At 45.4% G+C, this 16,885-nt stretch overlaps 1 protein-coding gene and 1 pseudogene across 2 annotated transcripts in view; one reads left to right on the top strand and one right to left on the bottom strand.

Annotated features, from left to right (window-relative positions):
• Asic2 (acid sensing ion channel subunit 2) overlaps nucleotides 1-16,885 on the bottom strand; it is a 1,063,476-nt gene that overhangs the window by 911,650 nt on the left and 134,941 nt on the right.
• On the top strand, nucleotides 14,946-15,985 carry Gapdh-ps43 (Glyceraldehyde-3-phosphate dehydrogenase, pseudogene 43; annotated as a pseudogene).

Here is a 16,885-nt window from a genome sequence, read left to right on the forward strand (position 1 = left end):
GGTGTTACAAGAAACAGAAAGCCAGAATACCTGAACCAAGACCCAGTTAGCTTTTGCTGTCTGTGAGACACCTGGAAAATCCCTCTCTGTCTCTGTACTTATGTCTCCAACTTTGAAGTGAAAGGAGGAAACTATCTGTGATGTTTGTGATCCTCATGCTAGAAAGTCAAAGCAGAAGAATCAGTCATTTAAGGACAATATCAGCAGTATATTGAGTGTGAGGTCAGCCTGGGCCTTACAAATAAACGTAAACAAAGAAAAATTTAAAATGAAGACAAGACACCTCCTACATGCTTGTTACTTACGTATAAGGTTCTTAGGCCTGTGCCCGCCCAATGCTCCAGACTCACAGCAAGCTACAACATAGTAGGCATGGCATCAGCTGAGCAGGTCCTATCACAGTCTTATTTTTCCAGTAGCACTGGTGTCGACTCATAAGTGTGCCAAGCCAAGGGAGAATCTTACCATCACACTAGGCCAGTTCTGTGCAGATGTCAGCTGGACTACTCCTGCCCTGGACCTAGGAGATACAGGACTAACAAAAAGGCCTGAGGGGTGTGTGTGTGTGTGTGTGTGTGTGTGTGTGTCTCAAGGATGGTTAGAGTTCCAATAAGTCCTATGGTCCCTATTGAAGAGGGAGGACATCAACCACCTTGGTGACAATTTCATGCAGACACTACTGATGCCTTGGTCTGTCCCACATTCATACCATGAACAGGATAGAAAAAGGTGGGTAGTGAATGAGGCCACTGGGAACCATCTGCTTACCATCTCTGCCCAGACAAGCTCCACCACAGCCAGAGTGGTCTTCACTGACCTTAGCATTCTATCCAGATGCTCTTCCATGAAGCCTACTCTAGTATCAGAATAGGTTCTCCTCTATCTTCTCTGGGTAAGAGGGGGCAGAAAGACCCTGTGTATTGGGAGAAGATATAAAACCAACTCTTCGGTGGGTGCTTCTCCAGTTCCTACAACCCCTGAGCTACTCTGTAGAGCCAGGGTCTGCTATTACGGCCAATGGGAAACTGGAGATCAAAGAGGCTACCATTCTTATACTAGACTAAGAAATTAATCAGGGGCCAACCTTGACCTCCAAGAGCCTGGATCCTTCTCTTGTACTTAGAGGCTTCCAAGTTACCTTATACATCTTACATCTCAAGGAACTTGGGTACCTCTGTCTTATCGGCATCCAAGAGACACCGTGGCCTAGATAACCAGCATGCTTCACCTCTGTTCAGCCCCCTTCTTCTTTGTTCACAAGATAGAGCCATAGTAACCATCCAAGCTGCTCAGTATGCCTGGGGTTCTGAGTGAGCTCTAGTCTGTGTGAGCATCAAAGATTCTCAAACAGAAACACCAAGGAGTGTGGGCTTCCAGCCAAGTCTGAGAATGTGAAAATCAAGATAATGAAACCAAATGAGCTGGGGAACACAAGGACACTGGAGAAAGCATCAGAAGTCGGGTCCACAGACACATAGGTGCAAGGTATGCCACAGGGACAGCTTCATGTTTCAGAACACAAGAGCTCGAGGACCCATGAAGATCCATGGAGATTTACCTGTGCCAAGAACAGGAAACAGAGCTGGCCAGTGGGTCTCCACCGCTGCCACTTGGCTGGGATCCAGTTCTGTAAATACTCTTGTGTCTGGGAGAGATGAGAGCAAGATGAAACTAAATAGGGAGTTAGAAGGAAGAACCAGACTAGGAAGGAGCAGGAGTCTGGACCCAGAAAAACACAGCCCTGGCCCTGAGAGAGCATGAGGATCTTTGGAGAATGGGTGAACTGTGCAGAAGGTCATGGAGATGCTGGGGTGCCTCCAAGATTAATCCAATATGGGGATGAAGGAAAGCCTCATTTATTTAGCCCATAAATAATAGTGCTCACTCTCAGCTATAGAATGATGCCACAGTGTCTCTTCCTGAGGAGAGTCCCTGGGGTGACTGAGCAATATGACTATAGGGGTATGGACCCCTCTTGGGAAGCCATAAAGACTCATTTGTTACCCAACCTTCCCCATACAACCAGCTGAGTATCAACTGAAATGGCATCTTGCTCAGTTCCTCCCTCTGGCCAACCACACTTCTCTCTTTTCCCAGTGCATATGTGACCTTAAGTCATTCTGGCCAACCTATTCCCAGCAATGTCCCATTGCAAGGGTCATTCCTGGGAAGGCAACATGTGTCATAGTTAAGCCTGAGCAAGAAAAAAATCCTTATCTGGCCCCAACATACCAAGACTCTTCAGGATGAGCATCCCACTAGATCTTTGAGATAACCTGGTAGAGGAGCAGATGGACTTACCCAGCAATTGAGAAAACTGAATCCCATACTTTTAATGGGGAAGTAAACTGATGCACCTGTGACTTGATACAGGTCTACTGTGCTTCAATACACCCATGACTTGATCTACTTAGTTTCAACCTGCACAATCTCACAGGGATGGATACAAGTTCCTTCAAGTCAAGTGTATGTGATAGTCATCATCACACAGACCTAGAATCAAATACAGGATTTATTACTTAATAGCTGTGAGGTTTTGAGCAAGAGCAAGAACAGACTGGAAGATTAGAGAAAGGACAGCAAGAAGGGTTTGCTGATATTGAGCACTCACTGTATATCTGTACATTAAGCGCCTTGCCCAGCGTTTCCATTCATTATCTCATTTACTCTCAGACTTTATGACATGATTTTGCCCTCATTGTGTGGATGAGAAACCTGAGGCTCATTGAGGTGCAGCAAATTAGCCAAGATCTCATAGCCACAAAGTAACAGAATCTTGATTAAAAAAAATAAACAACAAAACAGGCCTATCTGATTCCAAGTATGGACGTCTTAACAATTCCTTTGTCAGGGTCTGTCATACCCCAAAAGAAAACATGGTGGATTAGAACATTGGGGAGCATAAAGTAGCCTGTTAAGAGCCTAAGTATCTGGTCAGTCAGAATCTAGAAGAGGGGTGCTTGAGGCTGACCCAGTTTGAAACTGGACCTATCACTTCTGAAACACTGCAGGCCCCTCCTCTGCTGTCATTACCAGCCCAGCCCAGCCTTGGGCTGGGAGCTGGAAATAGCCCTGTATGTGTTTACCCTGCAATTACACGCTACGTTAAATGCTCTGCAAGAACATGGCGATCACCCTGCAATTAACTGGGCCTGTTTCCTGGGCAAGTAGGCTGGAGACAGCTACTGGGGGACATCAGTGTTGCCTGGTTTCTTAATGGACCTGAGGGTCACCTTGTGACTTATGCTGCTGGTTCTGACTGAAGGAGACAGCTCAACAAAAGACAGCTTGCTCAGCTGCTGGAGGAGAGAAATTGAGTCAAGTCAGCCCCAACTGTATCCTGGGGGCTCTTGACTGAGACTGTGTGTGAGATGGGCTCTGCCTCTTTTTCTTCCTTGGGAGCAGCCAGAAAACTGTACTTCCCTTTTCAGGGTCCTGGATCCCATTTACCTGTGCATGATCCAGTTCTTATAACTGGTGGTAACTGGTGAATTCCTACTTACCTTCCTAGCTCCAGCTCAGGATGGCATCTTTTGGGAAGTTTGCTTTCAGGGGAGACGGTTTACAGAAGTAAAAAGCAGTCAAGTCTGAGTTGAATGTGGGTTTTATTACTTTAATAGCTCTAGGACTTCAGGTAAGTCACCCAATCTCTTTGAACTTTGTGTGTGTGTGTGTGTGTGTGTGTGTGTGTGTGTGTGTGTGTGTGTGTGTGTGTGTGTACATGGTTATAACTTCCTAAATCACATGAACATATGTTTATTTGCATATATGTGCATATAGATATAGATACAGACACAGATATAGATGATATAAATGATATAGAGATAGATAATGTAGATTAGATATAGATAAAGATGACATAGATATAGATGATATAGATAGAGAAATAGAGATAAAGATAGAGATAGATGATATCTAGATACTAGATAATATAGATGATATAGATATATAGATGATATAGATAATATATAGGTATGTAGATATTTGGATATATGAAAGTAAAACCTCATTTGGGACAGATTTTGGTAGGAAATAGGCATGGCACTTGACTAAACAGTATGTACACAAACCATTGGCCAATCAATGAATCCTCTTGTCCCCCAGAAGGAGCTACTTCAGAGCTGTGAGTGTGTGGACACAGATATGCTTGTGTTCCCAGTTCAGTAAACTTCCAGAACAGGAGCATGCATGTGACAGTCTGTTCACACACACCATGTAAGTATGCAGTGGGAATTGGTCGCCTGTGACCAGTGAGTTCAGAGAATAAGTTGCCCCAGTCGTGCAAATGGGTGGAGAATGCCAGCAGAAGGCATTAAGAAAAGAATTATTACCTATTTACTACCTCTGTCATTTTCTCCTAATTACATCTTGGCGAGCAGAGTCTCTGGATGAGTTTTAAATTTCACTGTCTTTAGAAATGGAATAATAAATCAACATGAATCCCAACTGCCAAAACCGCCCAGAGAAGGGTTCAGTTAGGTGGCACCACAACCAGCCACATGGCTCCATTCCCCATTTCTTTGGGCTTTGGACAAGACCTTGGATCCACAGCAGAAGTTCACGGACAGAGCTAGGCCACACCATTGAAGTGGAATTACTGTCTGTGGAGAGGCATCCAGGATCCCTGTGTCCACCCAGGCTGCCAGCTTCTCATGAGACATTGGGAAGAGGAAGCTGGGTATGTGTTCCTTGGCTTCTGTTTCTGGACTGAGGAGGCAGGACAGGACTCCATAGCCCTCAGCTTGGAATGGTTTTGCCCCTTGAGGTATTTTAAATGGTTATATCTGGGTGCAATTGGCATCTGGTGAAGTAGAGGCCAGGAAGCATACTAAATAAACAGCCTATAATGTATAAAGGACTCCTTCCACCATGGGTAGCCCTAAGTGGAAATGACTAACTGGGGGGCCAGATCTGAGCCTTGTCCTTATTGTCAAATAACCAGGGTCCCTGGGACTTCAGTTTTATTCAGGCATTCTCATTCTTTTCTTCCTGATTCTGGTTGCTGATAATAAGGGCACACAGACAGACAGACAGACAGACAGACAGACAGACAGACACATACATACACACACACACACACAGAGAGAGAGAGAGAGAGAGAGAGAGAGAGAGAGAGAGAGAGAGAGAGAGAGAGAGAGAGAACACATGCACCTCTGGCTTCCTTTCACAAAACCTCACTCCTTTCTGGTTGAGATCAGAAACACTGAAAATGTGTAGTCCTTGCACAGTGAAGTGGATGGACCCTGGACTTGCCAGACCACAGGCACCTGCAGCTATCGTCCTTTCTCTCCTCCCCTTTCCTGCTTTCTCAACTCCTCTTCTAACTCCTCTGCTCCTGTTCCCTTCTTTCTGCTTCCTCTCCCCCACCCCCTTTGCCCCCATTGACAACACTAGGAATCAAGTCCAGGGCCTCACATGTGTTTGGCAGGAACTCTGCCTGAGCTGCGTCCTTAGCCCTCTTTTATCTTTGTTTTGAGAGAGCAGCTTACTAACTTGCTCAGGCTAACCTTGAACTTGTGGACCTTATACCTCAGCTTCTCAGGAATCTAAGAAAGATTATAAGGAAAGAACTGTGCTTCTCTCAATTGCCCCAAAGGTCCATCAGAGGCAGCCAAGCCATGCAGCTCAAGGATGCTTCATCAAACTGGCCTACCAAAGCAGGAAGGAGACCAGTGTGTTCTCATTTGCAAGATGAGCTGAGAATCAGTGTAACATCTCAGGGACTGCTACAGATGCTCAGAAAAGTTTAGCCTACTGGTTTCTATTATTAGAGTCCAGTGGCACAGACAAAGCAAAAGGGGGCTCTTCTGAGGATTCTTCCCATGATTAACTATGTGTATGCATTCTATATAAAGATCTTTATTAGGTATAAATGACATGGAACAATGAAACCTGATATCAAATGGTGAGAGCATTACCCTCTTACCATGAGATAAGCAACAGGATTGTGAGGACACAAACAAGAACACCATAGAAAAGAAAACACTGAGATGATTCCTGTGCTAAGATTTGAAAGATGAGTAAGAACTGAACATACATATTCATGCATGTATATGTGTGCCTGCATTTGATCCTTGTGTCTCACATCTCTCTCCTCTACCCAACTTCCCAATGTGAGTGCTCTGACCATCCTGTAGAATTTCATGACCCGATCCCCTTGTTCCCACCATTTACAAATTTGCAAAGACCCTAAATTGATGTGATCTTTTTTTTTCTTTTCTAGTACATGTTCACCCTAACACGCACAATGCTGCTTTCTAATTTATTGTTCATGGCTTCTCATGGCTTCCCCTAAGGATTGTGAGCCCCAGGAGGACAGCTAACTTTTGTCTTCAATTACAGTATTGTAATTGCCTGGGACAACACCTGGCATGTGAGTGGAGGCTCAGAACATTGGCTCACCAAGCATCCCAACAAATCTCCAACAAGAAGATCTCAGTGCAGGAGGAACAGAGTAAGCGTGACTCCCTGAAGACATCTAGCCACAGAAATGATGACTTTCTGATTTCTTTCCCCATAGAGCCCCTCAGCAGGACTGCTTCTTTGATGCACATTTTTGTGGAAAGTTGACTGTAATGCACCAAGAATCTGGCCTCTGTACATTTCCCTCAGTCCTTCCAGGTCTATTTAGATTCATCCCTGCCAGATTTCAGGCTTATGAGTTTCACAGATTTGTTGTCCACACTGTCAAGTCTTCTTGATATCTGCAACACTACTCTGGGAAGGACTCTGAATGTCTGCTGTTCCTTAAAGGGGAGTAGGGCACCGGGTTTCACACCAGCCCTATCTACAACCAACATTCTACAAACTGGAGTTACTCACCCACCCCGAGCAATCTCCCCAGGTGAGTCTTAATCCTCTTTTACACAAATGAGAATGCTGTGAGCTTTGCAGATTAAGTATCTTAGAGACCTGGGATTCTGAGAGAGGCAGGCCATGCTCTATAGCTATGCCAGCATAGAGAATTTGTGGAGTAGCATGCTAACCACTGGAGTACAGGACCAGAGACCCAGAAGACATGTCCATGTGTCTATCCTGAATGTCTTCCCCATTCTCATGTGTACCCACATCAATGACAGAACACTCACTGTCACAGTGCTGCCCCGGTTGTTACTTTGTTGGTCATCATTCTGAGAACCTTACATGGATTAAGTAGTTTACTGCAGGCAACTCAGTGGTATAGCATGCTAGCTGGCTGCAGGTCAAATACCCACGGAGCAGCAAAGACAATTATACCAGTATTAGGAACAAAGAAGAGTCAGGCAGGCTTCCATGCTCTGCTGCTGAGCACTGACTCCAGTTTGCTCTGCTTTTGTTCCTGAGGTCAAGCCAAGACCTTCGGCACATCACCACACGCTTTGCTTCAGCTTCCTAGGGTTTTGATGCATCTCGTTTCTTATGGTATACTACTGATGGCAGGTGCTGCCTGCATCCTCTGTATTCCTGGATAGCCTCCTCCCATCTGCTTCCTCAGAGGATCCAATCTGGATGACCAGATACTAAGAAGGCATGGCAGACCACCATGTCCAACCTTTTTCTACTTGATGTTTAATGAATCTGTGACCCAGAAGAAATTCCAACCTACCTGACAGATCCATCAGAGGCCTGAGAATCTCCTCCTATTACCCTTTAAACATTTTTATTTATATTATCTATTTTATGTGTAGGTGTATGTGTGCCTGCATATGGGGATGAGCTCATGAATTCAGATGCCCCCACAGGCTAGAAGTGTCGGGTGCCCTGAATGTGAAGATACAGAAAATTGTAAGCCACATGACATAGATGTTGGAAACCAACCCAGGTCCTCTAGAAGAGCAGCAAGTGTTCTGAACTGCTGAGCCATCTTTCCACTCCCTCTATCACTCTTTAACCTAGCCCATTGACTAGCCATTTGGATGGTGTCTGAGCACTTACTGAATGGACATACCAGAGTCAACCAATTCTGTTTGACCACTGGTCAGCTTAGCACTGTTGTTTACTGATGCCAGCCTCCATCAGGTCTTCACTGACCATGTCCATAAACTCCAGAGGTCTAAAAATTGAAATACCAATCTGCTCTAATGCAGAGGAGAATTTCAACACAGTTTCAACACAGTTTTTGAAAGTAAATAATTAAGTACTCAAAAAGACAAAGAGACATTCAAATCCTATGGCAGTACATTATTTACAAGGAACTTGCCACCATGATATTGAGACAGGCAAGCCTGGTCTTCAAAGGAAGTACCTTTGAGGAAGTGACATCTGAACGAAGATTTGAGGATGGTAAGCATGATTTAGGTAAGAAGGAAATGGGGAGAGAAGGAACATGTGCAAAGCCAGCAGGAGGCAGAGGGAACAGAACAGGTTTACAAACTGCTACAGTATCATATCAGACAAGATAATGTGGTGGACCTGGTGTGGAATGTGTCTGTGGTATATGCATACATACCTAGAAGGCAAGCCGCTTCCAAAGCAAGCACCTAACTCTTAATGGGTGCTTACTGTCTATCAGTTCTACATTTCTTCACAATGTAGGAACAATCTCATTCTTCAGATGGAGGAACTGAAGCAAAGGAATGAGCAGACTTGTGGAGCACACAGGTCGGCCTTAGCTGGCACTCTTAATCTTCCACCTCAGCTTGCTTCTGTCATTTCTCTTTGTCCCCTTTCCAGCTCTTATGGATTGTGTTCTATGTCTTCCAATGGCTCTCTAGGCAATGAAAACTACTCTGCCATTCTCCCGAGAGAGGTCCTGGGATCTGGGAGCCAAGTCCACCTCTGTCTTCCAGCAGGGGAAGCTCAGCCACTTTCTGAACTGTGACATATACTTCCCAACTCTCCTGAAGTTGAGCCAGACCTTTGTCCTGAATTGCTCCCTTACCTCGATTATCTGTCCTGGCCACTTCCACTTCCTTATTGTTTTTTTTTGAATTTTTTCCTAACATGGCTTCTTGATAAATCCAAGGAATATACCTTGTGCACTGCTTATGGGAAACCCAATATGAAAGAGAACCCATGCCTGAGTGATCTAGAAGTTTTCCCTTGCTAGGAGAGCCATGATGACATCAGCAGCAGGAATGTTCAAGAGTAGGGAGACCCCTGAGAGTTCAGGAAAGAATAGGCTGCCTGAAGGGATGTGAAACAAAAGCTAGACACACAAATGTGTTTGATCTGTAAGCTCAATGGAGAGAACAGTACATTGGGTAGGAGTGCCACACAGATGCTGAACTGAAGGATCTGCCCTGCTTTGGTGTATCTATGGAAAACAGTGCAAAAAATAAGATCACAGCTCACAAGAACAGAGTGGCTTCTCCAGCAATAAAGCCAGGATGCTTGGTCCAAACCCTGTTAACACTATGTTATACAAAGATTTTTCTTTAAATGCAAAAATGAAGGAGAGAGTCTCTTTAAGACTCAGGGAATAAATACAACTCACAAGGCTCAGAAAGTTCCCCCAAACCCAGGAACTTCACAAGGCTGCTTCCCCAAATCAGCAAATAGTTGCTGGTAGAAGACACTTGCTGACCAGTTGAACTTCCTAAAGACCATGCAGGGAGCTCAAAGAATGGAGCTTTTATGAGTTATCACTCACTAGAGTGAACTTTTGGTGATACTTCTATGCTTGACTCATCCATGGTCCTGGAACCCCTTACCTATGTACCTATAAATAATCCCAGTAAGCTGACTTGTTCACTAAGTTAGACTTGGATGGAATCTTTTCTTGGGTCTATCATCTATGCCCCTTGTAGGGTAAATAAATATTTATGTTTCCCCAGGAGAAGTAATACAATGGGTAGACACATCTCATATCCAGTTGAACACTTTCACTTGTCAGCTATGAACTTCCCTTTCTTGTTCCTAAAGTATGGGTTTGATTGCAAAGACATTGACAACAAATATTTTGTTGAGGGTAAAATGTGAAGGAGGAAGAAGAATAGTGAGAAGAGGCATGTTACCATGTGGATGCATTTTCCCCAAAAGTTTCATGTGTTAAAAGTCTCTGGATAGTGATTTATTAGTAGATGTCTAAATCATGAATTCATCTTGAATAAGCTATTAGGAGGTGGGAGGCAGGTTGGAGTGTGTGTCTTCCATGGTCCCATTCTTCTGTGTCCCTTTGTATTTTCAGTTCACCATGAGGTAAACAGGCTCTTCTTTTCAACATAATGTTCTGTCTCACCTCAAACTCAAAGCAACATATAGGGTTGTCTTCGGGATGAAGTCTCTGAAACCATGAAGCAAAATAAATCGTTCCTTCTCTTAGGTTTCATCAAAGCAACAAAAGGTTAAGGAATGGAGAGGGAAGTGACTCTAATGTCCTATGCACAATGGGCTGTGGTGGTCTGAATGATAATGGCCCCCACAGGCTCATGTATTTGAATGCTTACTCAGCAAACACTAGCTTTTTTTTTTTTTTTTTTTTAATGTATATCGGGCAATTGAGACTGCCTACAGGGTAGACATTTGACCTCATCCTGTAGACTTGGAAAACAACAGAGGAGAGGAAACAAATAAAGCATCAGTTCAATTACCTTCAGCGAGGAAAAGTCCTCTGAAAGACTCGCAGGCTCTACAAATAAATTTTGAGCCTACCCCCTTCTTCCATTTCCCATAAGGAACACAATTCAGTGATTAAGTTTACAAACATTCATGGGTGAGGCACAGCAGAAAAGAGAAGGCTGTGGGAAGTAGGATTCAGCTCCTGCCTTGGAAGGCTTGGGGTTTTTGGGAGGGGACAGACGCTTAGAAAACCTAACCAGAATACAGTCTGGGAAGATCTGGATGAGAAGTGTGAAGGGGATGCCAAGGAGGGAGTAATTGATTTTGCCTAGAGCACTTTGAGGGGAAGCACCTAGAACTCTACATCTTTCCCAAAGCATTAAACACACATAGTAATTTTCCAAATGAATTAACCATGAATGATGGCATATACTTATTAGTTCAAAGACATTAATTCAAAGACAAAAGGAAGTACTGCCCCCCTATCTTAACCCCAAATTTCTAGGTCATGATGTTAAAAAGAATAAGAAGATGAAGACTAGCAGACTTGGGAACACAGGATATTCTAGAATCCAAGTCAAACAGCTTCTAAGCCACAGGAGTGATCGGTGATGTCATCTGAGAGTGTTCACCAGTATGATAAAAACATCAGATTATGCTTTTATGAGTGGGCTGGTATGAAGCTTGAAGCTGACCTGTGTGGGAAAAGACATTGTAGTCCCTCTGAACTGACTAGCCACTATGAAGGTTGGAACAGTAAAGCTAGGAAAGAGCTCTTAGGGTCAGTTGGTTCAAACCCCTCTCTGAATCTGATGATAAGGAAAATATACCAGAGAAGGCAGTGAACCTGGCCAAGTCACCCAGCTGGAAACGGCTAGGACAGACTCCTAGGGCTCCAAATTCCCATAGGAGATTCCTACCATTTACCTTTCAATGAACCATTTGCTCCAACTCTCTCAGTCCAACTTAATTGACCTCCATGTGATCCACCACTTCATCTATGTCTTAAAGAGTACAGCCTCTGGGGGGAGGGAGTATAATCTGGCAAGGAAGAATAATCCAAATGTAATGAATTCTTGGCTTCCAAAAGAGTTCCACAAAACAGCCTTATCTGCTGTTCCCTGCCAACCAAGGCAGAGAGCTCTGCTAACTTCATTAATAACTTAATGAGATTATTAGCCACTACCTAGTGGGAGAAGATTTGGTCTTTCATCTTACTTGTGGGAAGGCATCCATTTTTCACACAATTACAGAAGCCTGAGAGGGTCATCACCAGGACTGCCAATTGTGGGCTTATTAGGAGCAATTTGGACATGAGATTGGATTTCTTTTACTGCACAGAACTTTTTGTTCAAAGCAAATGAACTTGTGTTCCTATTTGGCATTTAATACAAGTTGTGCAGGAGGTAGGTCTATAGGATTGACTCAGGGATGGAGTCATAAAAGCACTTTACACGGAGGCAGAGTAGCGGGCAAACAGCCTGCATCATCAAGGATCTGAAGAAGAGTCCAGAGTTACCCACAGCTCTTCCAATTAATTAAGGAAACATGTGTGTTCTTTACATAGTGGTGCACAGGCAAGAAGATTTTCCATGCTCTATTTTGGCCAGAATGGATGTCAACTCAGAGTATAGCCTCAGGGAGTTTCACGAATCCTAATCATTCACAGATGATATAGGTTTGGGGTAGGACAAACGAGAACCCTGGATCTGGGCCTGAGCATTAGCTGAGTTGGTCAGTATGCCAGCTCCTCCTTATCTGCATCCCCACCAGGGTGAGCTCTCTAGCATTGCTCTAGCTAGACCACCCAATACTGCCATAGACAGGAGGCAGAGTCAGTTCTCCTACGCTCATGTCCTTGGGGCCACCTCACCCACACCCATGCACCCAGCTCCACTATGTTGCCCAGTCAAGGAAGAGGTCCACTCTCCCAGGTGCTGCAGTCTGTAAGAGGCAGGGCCAGCTCTCCCACTCCTACACCCTTGGGGCTGACTCACCTGTGCCTTCTTCACAGTGCCAGCTTCACTGTGTTGCTCAACTGGGTACAGAGCCATCGCTCCTGAGTGCTATACCCAGCGAGGGGGCAGGTCTAGCTCTCCCCTTTTGTGCTCCAAGGGCCAACTCTTTTAACTGCCTCCAGTGGTGAGGAGAGAGGGCATCATCCTGCACTCACACTGTCTCATAGCAAATGAGTGTCAGGGGCAACTCTCCTCCACTCTTGCCCTCTGGATGGGCTCACCTGATCACTTCCACCAGTGCCGGTTTTACAGGGCCTGCTAGTCTGAGTACTATGTCTGGTAAAGGGCAGAGACAGCACACCACACACCTCTCCCACTGTCTTCAGTGGAAAGGGTTGAGGGGGCTCCTAAACATTCTTATGTGGTTTCTTAAAGTAGTCCAGTTTGAGAACAGCTGTTCTGAGATCATATCCATCTTGACTCTTCTTCCAGGTTCTTGGCTGTGGTGAATCTAGAGGAGCAACTCAATTGGTTGAGAAATGGCTAGAAGAAGGCAGAGATATTTTTCTGGGTGTGTCTATGAAGGTATGTCTAGAAACAACTAACCCACCACCCAGGAACAGATGGGGAAGATTTCCCATAAATGCCAAGAATAGTATCACCTAATAGTCTGGAATCCAGACAAGACAGGGGAAACAAGGCATGGGAGGGGAGTATTTGACTCTACTCCCAGTCTTCTTGAAGGTGTGGTTGCCTGTGGATGTCAGAATTCACATAATTCTAGCTTTTGAAGATGGACTTGCCCCATCAACTCTCTAGTAAAGTCCTTTCTGACTGTATCACCGATTCTCTCCTTTGGTTTCTTGGACTTAGAAACTACTGTTTCCTTGATTCTTCAGCCTCATGATAGCCATTGTGGAACTTTCCAGCCTCAGATTCTCTGAGCTTCCAACAACTCATGATGACAATACAGGAAGATAGAGAATCAGGCAAAGGATGGTAACTCACTGAAGCCTAGGGGTCATCCCTGTAGTAGGGAATAGGCCTTTCTCTCCAGTCACGTTTCTTTTTACTATTTCTCTAGAAAGAAGCTACCTTTTTCTTCTTCTAAGTATTTGAGATCTCTTTACCATCACTAAGATAGAGTCAAGCAGGCTCTAAGTTCGAACTTCAGCTGTTTAAGAGATGTGGCTCTTTGGTGAGTCATTTAGCTTCTCTGCACCAACAGCCCTGCCTGTATCATTTGAGAGGAGTAACACTTGGATGAGCTGGTATCATAGACTGGAAGCAGAAGGGAGCTAGGCAATGGTACTGTGGGCTAGTTCCTGTTATGCCCTTGTTGCCTATGCTTATTTTAGTTTCCTCTTCTGAAAGTAACGGAGTCTAATAAGGTGCTGAGGATGGGCCTTTTCAGTGGGAAAGGAGCTTGTGCTCTCCCACTCTACCCCCGTTCCCTTTGCATTTGTCTGCCTTATTCCCGTTTATCTCCAGAGCCCAACGCAGTGCCTTCTACTTACGACATCTATCACATTAAGCTGCTATCAAGTCAGCTCTCTTCTTCTCAGCAAATGGTTCATCAAGTGTAGGGCAGCTCCAGTCTATTACAGAGTCAGCCAATGTTCCCACATCAGGACACTGTCCCAGGGACTCAGTGCTGCTCCTGTTACTCGTAAATTGCTCGATATGTGTCAGCAGCCAGCTAGGACCTGTGGGTAAGTTGACCAAATTATAAGATGATCTGAGTAACAGTGAATCACCCAGGGATTCACCAGGGGAGTTGGCAAATGTCCTTTCATTTGTCACCCTGAAGAACGCAGCATGGCGTCACTTGGATGTGGCCAGAGAAGAGCATCAGAAGTCACACCATGTTGTGAGACCAGAGGAGTTTTCTGACTACTCAGCTGCATCCCTTCCTAGGCTGTGAAGTTGCAAGGAGCACTCAGCAATATCTACTCGGTAATTGCTTCTTTCCCTGAGCATGCCAGAGCCAATGTGTATTTTACTTCCCCTTAAATGAGGGTTTGCTAGCAAGTCTGTGTGTTTTTCTCGCCTAATAACAAGTGACAGCAAAATGTAAAATTAGCTATAACAAGCACAGGGTTGAGGCTAGACTGGATTTTGCCAACTCCCTCACAAGGTGAGAAGTCAGTCTCTGCCCCTCTAGATGAAGTAGCAGCTGAGGGGTTGTGATCTGGGGTCAAGCCAATGCCTGGTCTACACACTCTCAAATTTGGGGGTTGGGAAATGTATTGTTCCTCAGCTTGCAAAGTTATATTGCTGCTAACATCAGCTCATTTGATCCAAGAGTCCCAAAGGATTGGGACAACACAGGAGAAATGGGTTTCTCTGGATAGAATTTCAAGCATTGCACCCTTGAGGATCTGATCTATATGTGTGATTCATTCAGCCTTTCAATAGAGAATCTCTATAGTGCTGGACTGATAAAGGTTCTTCTGAGATACACGAGAGCAGCTCTCTGCTCCTCCCTGCTCCAGAGGCAGCCGCATCTTCTCGTGCAGTGCCAGCCTCGACTCATAGACAAGATGGTGAAGGTGGGTGTGAACGGATTTGGCCGTATTGGGCGCCTGGTTACCAGGGCTGCCTTCTGCTCTGCATCTGGCAAAGTGGACATTGTTACCATCAACAACCCCTTCACTGACCTCAACTACATGGTCTACATGTTCCAGTATGACTTTACCGATGGCAAGTTCAATGGCACAGTCAAGGCTGAGAATGGGAAGCTTGTCACCAACAGAAAGCCCATCACCATCTTCCAGGAGCAAGATCCCACTAACATCAAATGGGGTAACGCTGGTGCTGAGTATGTCATGGAGTCTACTGGCGTCTTCACCACCATGGAGAAGGCTGGGGCTCACCTGTAGGTTGGGGCCAAAAGGGTCATCATCTCCGCCCCTTCCACTGATTTCCCCATGTTTGTGATAGGTGTGAACCACGAGAAATATGACAACTCCCTCAAGATTGTCAGCAATGCATCCTGCACCATCAACAGCCCCCCTGACCAAGGTCATCCATACAACTTTGGCATCGTGGAAGGGCTCATGACCACAGTCCATGCCATCACTGCCACTCAGAAGACTGTGGATAGCCCCTCTGGAAAGCTATGGCGTGATGGCCGTGGGGCAGCCCAGAACATCATCCCTGAATCCACTGGTGCTGCCAAGGCTGTGGGTAAGGTCATTCCAGAACTGAATGGGAAGCTCACTGGCATGGCCTTCCGTGTTCCTACCCCCAATGTATCCGTTGTGGATCTGACATGCCGCCTGGAGAAACCTGCCAAGTATGATGACATCAAGAAGGTGGTGAAACAGGCGTCTGAGGGCCCACTAAAGGGCATCCTGGGCTACACTGAGGACCAGGTTGTCTCCTGAGACTTCAACAGCAACTCCCACTCTTCCACCTTTGATGCTGGGGCTGGCATTGCTCTCAATGACAACTTTGTAAAGCTCATTTCCTGGTATGACAATGAATACAGCTACAACAACAGGGTGGTGGACCTCATGGCCTACATGGCCTCCAAGGAGTAAGAAACCCTGGATCACCCACCCCAGCCCAGGAAGGATCTGAGAGCAAGAGAGAGGCCCTCAGGTGCTGAGGAGTCCCATCCCAACCCAGCCCCCAACACTGAGCACCTCCCTCACAATTCCATCCCAGACCCCCATAATAACAGGAGGGGCCTAGGGAGCCCTCCCTACTCTCTTGAATACCATCAATAAAGTTCGCTGCACCCACAAAAAAAAAAAGATACATGAGAGCATCCCACACCCTTGATAACTACCCTGTATACTAGACCTGTGTCCTCAGGACCTACCCTCGCACAGCCAAACCCCACACTGATCACTCGCATGCCAGTGCTGATGGCCCCTACTGGGGCTCTGTAACAGGGTAACTGTTCTCATCTCCCTGAGATTAATCTCTTTGTTTATAAAATGAAGGTAATAATGTTCTATCCACTGACAGGAAAGAGGATACAATTGGGAAAAATAAATGAACTGAGCCCTTTTCAATCCTCACCACACAGTCCACTTCCAACATTCTCACCATCTGCCCCTGCCTGGCTCTCCCACCTCATTTCCTCCCCGTCTCCTCTATGCTTGGCTCAGGTTGTAGCAAACAATCTCTCTCTCTCTCTCTCTCTCTCTCTCTCTCTCTCTCTCTCTCTCTCTCCCTCCCTCCCTCCCTCCCTCCCTCCCTCCCTCTCTCTCTCTCTCTCTCTCTCTCTCTCATCATTTTAATTATTTTCCATGTTTAATGGGAAATAATGAATGAGAAGAACGATCTAAGTTTATAGTACCCAGTTTCGTGTTCCATATAAATGCCCACTGTGAATAACTACCACAACCAAGCTACCAATACCCATCATCTCTCACCACCTTACAAAGTGTATTTTCAGGGCAGAACGCTTTTAAGATCCAGACTCCAAGCGTACA

The sequence above is a fragment of the Rattus norvegicus genome, chromosome 10 (assembly GCF_021556685.1).
Source record: "Rattus norvegicus strain SHRSP/BbbUtx chromosome 10, alternate assembly SHRSP_T2T, whole genome shotgun sequence".
Classification (NCBI taxonomy): domain Eukaryota; kingdom Metazoa; phylum Chordata; class Mammalia; order Rodentia; family Muridae; genus Rattus; species Rattus norvegicus.